This window comes from Grammomys surdaster, unplaced genomic scaffold, assembly GCF_004785775.1.
Source record: "Grammomys surdaster isolate TR1022 unplaced genomic scaffold, NIH_TR_1.0 130, whole genome shotgun sequence".
In the NCBI taxonomy this organism is placed as follows: Eukaryota; Metazoa; Chordata; class Mammalia; order Rodentia; family Muridae; genus Grammomys; species Grammomys surdaster.
Window position 1 is genome coordinate 3,857,853 of NW_021604588.1, and position 11,394 is coordinate 3,869,246.

The 11,394-nt window shown below is 43.3% G+C and overlaps 1 protein-coding gene across 1 annotated transcript in view; it reads right to left on the bottom strand.

Annotated features, from left to right (window-relative positions):
* Positions 1-5,810, bottom strand: part of Brinp2 (BMP/retinoic acid inducible neural specific 2) — a 101,893-nt gene extending 96,083 nt beyond the window's left edge. Inside the window, exon 1 of the mRNA XM_028760569.1 lies at positions 5,014-5,810. The gene's annotated coding sequence lies outside the window, so the exon portion shown is untranslated. The remainder of the gene's footprint in view (positions 1-5,013) is intronic.
* Between the last annotated feature and the right edge of the window lie 5,584 nt (positions 5,811-11,394).

Sequence of the window (11,394 nt, forward strand, 5' to 3'; positions counted from 1 at the left end):
CCTCCATGTTCTCTTTCTTTTTATGTCTCTGTCTCCTCCTGTCTCAAGCTCTGCCCTTTCTCCCCATTAACCTGCTACTGCTCTGCAGGGCCTGGCCAGCACTGTCTAAAAGGAATGCAATGTCTGCCACAGATGGAAATCTAACTTCTGGTCCCTATATTAAAAACTAAAAGAAATGAACTAACTGGATTTTATTTAACCAAGCATATCTGAAATATTACATCATTTAAATCTAAAATCAGTGTAAAAAATAGTGATATTTTTACATTGCTTGTGTGTGTGTGGGGGGAGGATGTTCTTAGAAACAAAGTCTTTTATATCCGTGGGGGCCTTCCATTCTCTATATAGTTGAGGATGACCTGTAACTTCTGATCTTCCTGACTCTCCCTCCTAAGAACTAGCATTAACAGGTGTGTGTCACCAGGCCTGCTTCATGTGGTGCCGGAGATGAAACCCAGGGCTTTGAGCATGCTAGACAAGGACTGTGTCAACAGAGCCACATATACAGTTTCTTATACGGCTTTTGAAAAAATAAATCTTTTCAACCCAAGCTGCATTTTACAGTCCTAGTATGCACTTCAAGAGCTCCTGAGCTACCTGTGGAGTTCTTGGGTGGATTTCTGCCAGCGATGGCTCCTCATTTTATTCAGTCCAGTACCTCGGGTATTTCAGCATTGCAAGTGAGTTTCAGAAAAATAAATGATGGAACTGGACCAGACACTGAAGATGGCAGGTTGTGGTGATGGTGTTCTACTTTCCTCTGCATATCAAAGTGATAATTTAAAGAGGATCAACCTGTACCAGTATGTTAGAGAAGGCTAACCCACTGCAGCCATCATAACTTAGCCTTCTGACACTTCCTTCCCAAACAGAGCAGGGTTTCCTCCAAAATTATGAACTACACATCATGTGCCCGGGGCTCTGGCTCAACTCCCAACATGGCAGTGTATGTTTCTGAAAAGTAAAGAGAGAAGGTGTCCTAGGCACAGCCAAGCTGATGGTCATTAACATAGTGGTGCTTGTAGAGCAAGGATAACAGACAGAGTTAAGATAGGATCTTCAAGAGAGAGCAATTGTCTCTTAAGATCTGGCTTGAGATTGCACTCCTGGGCCAAAGTACAAAGGGAGACTGAGTTCCCAGGAGAGCTTCCTCCAGACCTCGGAGAAGTTATGGTGTGAACTGTGGCAAGTCATTCTCCTCTCAAGCCCAAGGGGAGCTTTCCCTGTTATAGGAATGGAGCCATTCACACAGTGGTGAGCAGCCAGCATGATGCTTCAAGCCAACTGAAGACCAAGTTCTCTGAGCAGCTAGTCCTCTCACAGGCTTATGCTGTTCTTGATCCTTTCTCTGGGAGAGGCTGACTCCTAGAACAAGTGTGTATGTGTAGCTGGCTGGAGCCTTCTCCTGTTAGAAGGCAGCAACCCTTAGACTCCCCTTGGTTCTATCCAGGCTGACACCATGCCTCTCCCTTCTTTGCTTTGCTGAACAATCACAGTACCTCGTGGTACAGCTGCTGGCAGTACCACTCCCCACCCCCTCCTGCTTTTTTGTGGTCCCCTCCTTTGTGACTGCAACAGCATATGTTTTATTAAAAGGGAAAGAGAAGAGGAGACAAGAGGTTATGTACATGGGCATGCTCAAGAATCTTAAGATTGAAAATCTTCTGCTCAATGCTAAATGCCTAAGGGCTTTGGCATTTTGCCGGCTCCAAGTAAACCCCAAGAGGAACATTGGGTGGAGAAATAGGAAATGGAGGAAAATCAAAGCTCTCTCTTAAAGGATTCTGATTCTAAAATATGAGAAGTCTTTTCTCGTGTTCTCTTGAAATTTGCCTGCCTTCCCCAACATTCTCACTCAGATTTTTTAGATATGAAGTTGATAGGTTCTCTGACCTTGAGTAAAGCCTTTCCCACTATATGTGGATTAGACCTGAGAACGGATGGAAGGGCAGGGAACATTTTCAATGCCTAATTGAATGTCCAGTATTTCAGAGCCCTGTCAGGGTCCTAGATCAACTTCTGCTAGGCCATACATGTTTCATACAAATAACCCAGATACATACGATTTCCAGGTTGCAAGAGAGGTGGCCCCAAAGACCCATGCAGACCGTGCTGGTTTCAGCTTCTTCCTGTTCTCCAGTGATGGACTTGATCAGCTGGGACCCTTTATCCCCTCTCTGCCTATCAAAAATATTCCACTTTTAACTCTCATAGCTCAATTCTAATTCTCCCTTCGTGGAATCCTGATAGCTCTTATTATTAGTACAGATCAATGGCTGATTAATAAGGTCAGTCTTTTTGACTTCTCTTGGATTGAACTTCTGTTGAGAACTTACATCATCATTTGCCTTTGCCTGGACCATGGGCTTATTTTCCCAAGTAGACTACAAAATCATGAAGACAAAGTTTCCTAAGGCTTTTTATCCCTCCCTACTCTGACATACTGTCAGAGGAGGACCCCCAGATCACATCACAGCCTCCTAGCTTTGTAAAGTATGAAGTAACCAAATCGGATTACAGACACTGAGATAAACCTTAGAAGAACCTCATGGGACTGAGGTTATTCAAGAAGCAATAACACAGGCACTATTCCATGAGTTTTCCTATTGCTGTGTGTCCCACGTAAGACAGATCTTCTCCTGGGTTACTCTGTACTCCCCTTTCCAAGAAGAAGACTGAAATCAGTCAAAGACAAAGGAGACTATAAGCCATCTGAAGATTATGTAGAGGACTTCTGTAAATGCTCTCAGCTCTTTGGGAAGGGAGTTCTCCAAAATATATGCAAGGACTTATTATTAAGACACAAGAATGGAACCCCAGAAGTAACAGCATCCTGTGCTAGTGAAACACTAGCTAGGACCTGAACACGGAACATTTCAGCATACAGTGCCCACACATCATCTCCAGTCCCTTTAGATTACCTCTTGTTTGTGAGTAGAGAGGGATTTTGGAGCACCCTCTCAGAGGGATATGTCTAAGGTGGTGCTCCCCAGGTACGAGCCTGTACCTTGGGGAAGGGGATCAGAAGGAGTTGATGACGCAGGGATGTTCTGTGCCCTCTGGCTTTGCTCAGTAAACAACCTGTCAGGAGGCCAGATAGGAACACTCAGAAGGGGATCTTGAGATCCAGGAAGAGATGTTCACCATTCCCAAACCAGGCCAACACAAGAACAGGGTGCTACTGTCCTCCCCAGCTTGTCCCTCTTCTGTCCTTCTTGTTTCCACACTGTAGCACATAGCCATTCCCATTCTGGGAAAGGAAAGGCAACTCCATTTTTGTAGGGAAAATGAAGTAAGAGTCAAGAATGGCTCTTCAGGGTCCCCTATGGCTGCAGCCAGCTGTCAAACCCCTTAAAACCAGCTGTTTTCCAGCAGCAAAGATTCTGGTCTGACTTTTGCTCTCATATAACACAGTATCCTTGCTCGGCATCTTTTCAAATCACATCTTTCCTTACAGAACCAAAGCATGCATCTTTTCCCAGAGTGGGTAGCAGCCATGGTACTGGTAAGATAGATCACTGTGGCAGCATTGCTTGGTCATGCTCTCAGTGCTACATAGAAACTCATTCCAGGTGAGAAGGAACTCTAGAGGGCCATGTAAAAAAACAAACAAACAAAAAACATGCATACAACTGTGCAAAACCAAGAGGGAGAAACACATAGACTCCAGCATCACTTTAGCAGTTGCCTGATGTCATCAGACTGCCCCCCAGGGGATTTAGTAGAATCCTATAGCTTCCTGGTTAATATCGGCATTGCATATCTTCCAAGAGCCTGGACAGGGGTCGAGGAAAGCAAAGGAATCACCATACACGTGTCTAGAGAAGACCTGGCTTGAAATACTTGACTGTCAGTGTACATTTAATTCTTCTTACTGGCCTATGCTAACATATCACTGGCCCTGTTGGATGAGGTCTGGATTTTATTTTATAATTGATATTCTCTTAGTACATTTGTTCCTACTCAGGGCAACCTGCTCCCAGGACAGGGGAAAACATACATATGGTTCTTTACAGAAAGGTCTGCTCAATCACATTACAGTGCATCCAGTTGATTGTTAGTTAATATTTGGCTTAAGTCTATATACCCTGAATAAATATGTACCATGCAGAAAGACTGCTTGGTGAAGAGAGAACTCCTCTGGGCTAGAACGGGAGTGTACAAGTTCATCCTCCTACTGGGAAGGGACACTTCAGGCATCATGGTCTGCTCAGGGGCTAGGCATAGATGCTTAGTGTTTCTGTGAGCAGCCAGTTTCCTTCATACAGCTGTGAACACACAGACACACACACACACACAGACACACACACACACACACACGCCTGTGTATGAACAGGGAAAACAAGCTGATAGATGGTCTCAGCAGACTCTTCCCTTCAGCACAGCGATATTCCCCATGTAGTGTCTCCAGTGCAATACCAGGATTGACTCAATCGATTGGGATTTCTGTTATACCACCCAAAGGAGACTATGGGATTCACTTCTAGAAATTATTTTTGTCCCTGATTACATGTTCATAGAAGAAATAGACTGGCCTCTAAAGCATGCTACAAGGCTTTATGACCATGTGAATACAGCTGTATTGCACAATACAATACCAGGTCTTTAGGGTCCTCCCCAAACACAGTGAACCTCGTGCCGTTCTGTCCAGCATCAGCTAGGCAAGCAAAAGTCCTTGTCATCCTCTGCAATTATGGAGCCTGAATTTATTTTACAAAGCTAATGGGAGTTGCTCTAACTTTAGGGACTTAAATCGGCAAAAAACAATATAGGTCAGGCAGAGTGCCCAAGCTCTGTGACAGCCATGCGACACCAGGAGGCAATTCCAGAGTCAGCTCAAACCCAAAGTCCAATGCTAAGCTCTACCTAACAGAAACTAGGGGATGGAATGGGAGTTATTCCTTTGGCTTGCAATTGCCAGGCACCAGACAAGAGGGTTGAATGAGGACCCATCAAAATTACAACGAAAGGTGATACAGAAAACCCAGGGGATACAGACCCCTGCACAATTACCTTGAATCCTTGTAAGAGCCCTTCTTGCTGTATCAGCTGCTCCCCAAACCACCAAGGACTGCGAGGAGACTCCTAAAAGACGCCCGATTTTTGTGCAACATCTCCAGTGGCAGCCTTCCAAAGTTTTTACTTCATGATTTCTTGTGGCTCTTTCTCCTTTGGGGAAATGCGAGTGCCTCCCCTCAGCTTGTGAGAGGGAACTGATGTCTCTTTTCAAATTCTCCTGCCCTGGGCTTTGCTGTTGCCGCCGCGGTGGCGGCGTTTAGACCACTTGCCTGCTGCCTTGCCGCGGAGCAGCGAGCATCCCAGGCACCCACAGCATCTGTGAAGTGGGATCAGCGCTAGGCTGGGTCGCACGCGGCGTGGGAGAGGTGAGGAAAGTGGGAAGCCAACTGAGGAGTCCCCTGTCCCTCAACCGAGGTGAAACCCAAGATCTTGCTTCTTTTTTTTTTTTTTCCTCCAACTCTAAAGAGACTCACCCGCCCTGTCATCCGAAATCTGTGCCTTGTACATGGATGAAAACCGTTCCTCAGGCGTCTTGGCTCCTTTGGCTGCCTGAGGACCTGCTGGTGTCCTCGGAGCGCGCGGCAGGTGCATTTCCCAAGTCCTCCGGAACCCGCCGAGCTCAGCGGAGGCGCTGCGGGTTGAGACGCGAGCTGCTCAGCAGGCAGGGGGATTCCATCCTAGAGCTGCAGCCAGGCGCGTCCCCACTCTGACTTCTCGGTCCGTACCTAACCAGTGTCACCTGCAGACTCAGACACCAGATGAGTGTCTTAAGATAACAATGCTGCCCTGCCTGCCTCTCTCGTTCTTTCTTATGCACGTAGGTTGGGCAGCCAATAGGACCCTGCGCCATACTCCCCACAGGTGCCCATTGGCTGGGAAGCCTAGCAAGGGGCGGGTTCTGAGGCCTACCGGCAATCTCCTTTGGCTAACTGGCAGACTGGGGTACCAGCTCTGTTAACCCTCCCAGCTTTGCAGCAGCGACTTTTTTCCCCCAGTGAAGATCAGGAAGAATTGGATAAATTCGCTGCTGCTGCTGCGTGTAGGGTTGGGAGTGAGGGTTGGAGAGTGTCAGAGGCTAAGGAACAAGAAGTAGACTGGGAACTAATTACATTTGCTTTGGTCTTCTGAGTTACAATAATCATTTGTCCCAGCCCATTTTGTTTGCTTGCTTAACCAGAACTCCCAGAGATGGGGACCCATTTGAGCCATTTTCCTTCTAATTCGAGGTTTCATTTAGTTGTTCTGTGTTTTTTAAACCTCCTGAATTACTTAATTAGAAGCGAGCCCCCAAGTGAGAAATAACAGGCGCTCAAACACACACACACACACACACGGGGGGGGGGGGGGAAAGAGAGAGAAAGAGAGAAGAGGAGAGAGAGGGAGAGAGAGAGAGAGAGAGAGAGAGAGAGAGAGAGAGAGAGAGAGAGAGAGAACCATAGATAGGAGTTTGGTGGTAATTGCTGGACAACAAAATTGAGACACCTCACACCCCACACCAGGCCTGTAAGGACAACAGTGAAGAGGAGAATTTGGGGATTCTGGGGAGACCTCTGAAATGGCCTGTGTCCAAAAAGAAAGAGAATTGTTTTGCCTGTGGTGTTTTCCTTCTGTGTGTCTCCTTTCACGCCAGTGGCTGTCAGGAAGAGGTTTTTAAAGGAAGACTAGAGAAAGGAGAACAGGACAAGCCTTGTTTCTGAGAAGCAGGTGCTGTTTGCTGAGCCTGTGAATCAAAAGGGAGATCCCGGGAGTGGATGAGGGAGGGAGAAGGGAGGGAAAGAAGGAAAGAACGAGGGATAAAGATATTAACTTTAATTGAAAGGGTGTGAAAAATATATTTTTGATGTTCTAATAAATGTGTGAGGCTGAAATACATCCTACTAACTGGTGAACCACACTAAATTTTGGAAAGAGCCATTGTTGAAGAAAGGTCAGTTGAAAGTGGTAAAGGGATGTGGGGGAATTCTCACTGAGTCACGTGATGAGGGCGTATATAAAGGAGAATAGGCAGAGAGGGAGACAAGTGTCCCCATTTAGTTTCCTTGAGTTGGAAGCGACATCGGAGATTGTTTTATAAAGAACTAGACAAAAGAAGAGGACAGAGGTTAGCTGTATGCAGAGGTGGGATATATCTAGGCTAAGTAAAAAGTTGCTTTAGCCAGATACTCTAAATGAGTGAGGATGCCTAGAAACTGCTTCTTATCTACAAACCCCTATTCCTACCATATCTGATCTCCACTTGTTTCCTCTTCTGTATCTTACCTAAGTTATTCCTTCTGCACACTGAAAGAGTCTCAGCTATAAAACACGCCAGAGAGTGGTGGTCTTGTGGAGTCCCCAGATCTTCAACTAAGATGACACATCTAAGTAAAATACTGAGAGTTTAACTGCTTCCCAACTGTGGAGCTGAATTGCTCCTGAGATTCCTAGAGATAGAGGCTCACTGAGCCTGACCCAAGTAAGAACACATTAGAGGTCAAGGTCCTTGTGAAATAACTTGAGGGAGTGAGGAAATGGACGAATGGTAGAACAGATGTAACTCATGTCAATGGAAAGAAGAAAGGTGCCAGGATTTCTCAAGGGAAAGGAGAACTAATCACATGAAAATCAAGGAACTTGGCTGTGTTTTCTTAACTCGCCCATGATACTTTAATGAAGAAAAACACCCATTAAAAAGCCTACAAATGTTCATCTGGTGAAGGTGGTATTGCTTTGAGGTAACTACTATTCACGTCATTTCCAACATTACAAAAGCAAACCTTTGTTCTTTCTTATTAAATCTAATAACCACCCAAAGAGAACTGCTATCTTAATACCCACTGCCAAAAGATGTCACTTGCTCTTAAACCTTGAAAATATAGACTATTAGGAAGTTACAGTCCTCTGCATCTTCTTTCTTTCACTCACTAATATGTCTTGGTGACACGAAGCTGATGATTATATGAGTTAGTCCCACCCATTAATTGTTGCTGACCACATGCTATCATTTCTTCTGGGTAAAGATCAAGGAATGTAAATCACTACATTTATGTTTTACACCAACAGTGTAGAAATTCTTGTAGAAATGTTTCAAAAGTCTACTTCTGTCTGAAACAGTTATGTCATGTAACACGACAGTGGCGCGGGCGATCATCATTGAACAACAACTAAATGCCTGAATGTCTGAGATCTTCTGCATGCATAATCTCATTTCCTTCTCATGAATGCCATGCAAGTTAGCCATTATTATTATTTATGTATTTAATATTATTGTTGCTTAAATACTACAAATAAAAGCATTTACTGCAAGACACTGATTTCAGTGTCTGTACTGAATGTGTACGTGCATTTAAGTCTGTGCATTACTCTGTGTGTGTGCATTCAGTGACTGAAATGGAGAGGTGAGCACAGGAAGTGATGAAATTTCTCATTTCCAAGAAGAGACTGGAGGTTTATCTGAGAAGTTTGAAAAACCTAAGGAATGAAAGGCACAGTGTTTCCTGTGAAGAGAAGGGCATAAAAGGAGTGAGAATTGGGAACAGCTTTATTTCCATTTGTGCGTATGTGTGTAAACACATAGTTTGGGGAGGTAGCGATCAGGGAATGAAATATTGCACAGTGGGCAATCAACCTAGGGGGATAAGCATATGAAATGAAAACTTCCTTAAATTTCCAAACCACAGAATTCTGGTACCTGGGTACTTGGGTACAGTTAGCTTATAAAGAAAGCAATCCAACCATATTATAAGAGTCACAAAAGAGGCCACTGACATTTAAATATAAAATAGTGGACTTTAAGGGAGAAGTCAGGCTTACACCTTACAAAACGTGGTGTTTTTAAATAATATATTTCATTTTAAATAATTTTACCATAAAATTATATTTAATATTTTAGTAAGTTTATATTTAAATAGTATATTTTAAATAATATAAATACTTCTATGTATACTATCTATAGCATGGGATATGGATAAAGACAATTGACTTTATTCTCTTCGTGAGAAACTAAAGATGGGCAAAGTTCAAATTCTCCTCCAAAGGAGAGCACGTGGGAAAGCCTTAAAACACAGATGCAGCTTTGCCACATCACCTCTACACATAAGAGATGACTGAGACTCACCTGCATCTCCTCATCTCACTTAAAGTAAAGCAGCACCCAGGAGATTCTGTCTGGTTTCTGTGAGCTGTGATCTCTATCCTCATCTCTAAGGTATTTAATTCCTGAAAAGTAGAAGATATGTGATTACATCCCTGTGTACAGGAACCACGTGCCTTGGCAAAATATATTGTCTTTTTGTTCCCATAGCCCGTATTGTTAAACTCCTCTGTGGAAATTGACATCATATAGAAGTTCAAGATGTCAACATCTAACACTCTCAACTGTGACATTTTAAGAAGGCTCTATAGTGACTCGTGGGAAGCCAACCCTCCAGTGTTATACTTGTGCTTTCTAACACAGCACTTGATCTTTTCAAAATAAGAATGACTTAAAAATTATAGTAGGCTATATACTATTCAGGAATAGGAGGAATATTCCTTCTGCCCATGCTCTGATGGATACCCAGAAAGTAATGGATGCTCAGCACTAGCTGAATGAATCACCGTCATCTAAGAAACATTGTGCCTTCAGTTGCACATACTCTTTGTACATTGATCTCATCAAACCTCCGACTATTTTATTGGCCTTAGTTTCGTCATTTGTTAAACAAACCAATCCACTAAGAGATAAATAATCTGACAGTTGCATCCCACTTCTCACACTCCAGAGCCACTTCTGTTTCCTGGCTTTATTTTATCCCACGCAAATCACATTGCCTCTCTATGCACCATGCTTTTCTCAATGCTAGAGGAGAGGGAATGATTTCATGGAGTCTTTATGTCCTTTGGCACTCTTAGGGGGCAGTGAAGGTGGCTGGAGAGGCCATATCCCTTTTTCAGTGGTTTGCAATGATAACATGGTAATATACATACGCGTTAATTTTCAGACTCAGGATTTGAAACAAAACTTACATCAATTCATCAGTTTTTTCTTTTTCTTTTTTCCCTTTTTCTTTCATTCTTTAAATGTGTCCTTAAACATGGCTGGTTCAACTAGATTGAACTATTTGATTAGGTTAATCTTGTGAAATGTATAGCACATAGTTTTCTCTTTTAAAGGGCACACACTTGCATTTGTCAGTAAGTCACACCAGGTCGATCAGGACAGCAACTGTTTCAAAGCTGGGGTCATATTTGAGAAGGTGGTGATTTCCATGTAGAAACTGAGCACAGTCTTCCTGCTGGTATTTAAATCCTGAACAGAGATGTCGAAAGGGGATACTTTTGATTTAAGTCATTGCTTATCATGTTGAAGTTTAGCCAAATATCAGATCCCAGAATTCCCCAAATGTTGCTTTTCTTATATTGTTTATGTCATGCAGCATTTAAGGACATCTATGAACTTTGGGTGGTGGTGGTGTTCCTAAGAATACCTAGTAAGGGGGGCTAAGTATGCTGTTTCTTTCTTGACAGAGTTTGGGTTAACCTCCAGCATGACCAGCAATGTTCTTTATTACTTTCCCATGGACTACAGCTGCTGAGAAGCTTTATTTCTCACATATACTTTCTACTCTCTTCTATTTACTGAATTTTCTAAAATTAAATGCTTACCGTTTATTTGAGCTAAGTCTCCTTTCCCTATCAATCACAGCATCCCCATCATCTTTTTATTGCTTATTGTACATAGCATTTGTGACAGAGATGAAATGAGGCATAAGTTGCAAGAGAAAGTTCTATTTTGCTTAACAGTATGAGTTACATAGACTTCTTTTTTTGTTGTTCATCGTTTTCGGATTGCTCTATTTATATCAACATTGCAAATATTATCATTAATTATTCTGCAGAATCCATATTGGATCAAAATGTATATGTGTGCATTTATCTCAACACCTTAATCCAACAGACAAACCAATCTAACTAAGAAGTTGGTTTTTTTTTTTTTTTGAGAGGAAGAAGAGGAGAAAGAAGAGGGGGAGGAAGAGGAAGAGGGGAAGGAGGAGGAAGAGGAGGAGGAAGAAGAAGAAGAAGAAGAAGAAGGAGGAGGAGGAGGAGGAGGAGGAGGAGGAGGAGGAGGAGGATGATAAGCCACACCCACAAACCCCCAAAACACTGGGTACATTTTTGTCTAGAAAGACACCCTCAAAACTCTACACCTGCTTTTGAAGATGAGCCCTTTAAGGTGTGTGCCAGTGTATGCTTTTTCCCAAGCCATTTGGAGGATGCTGGGACAGGAGAGATTTTTGCATTACAAAGACGCAATTTTTAAAATGCAGAGCAGGTAGTTAATAACTAAGAGCCTGGGGGATGGAAAGGAGAGAGGCAGGAGCATCATCAGCCAGCTGGGGGCTGACCTGATTCCCT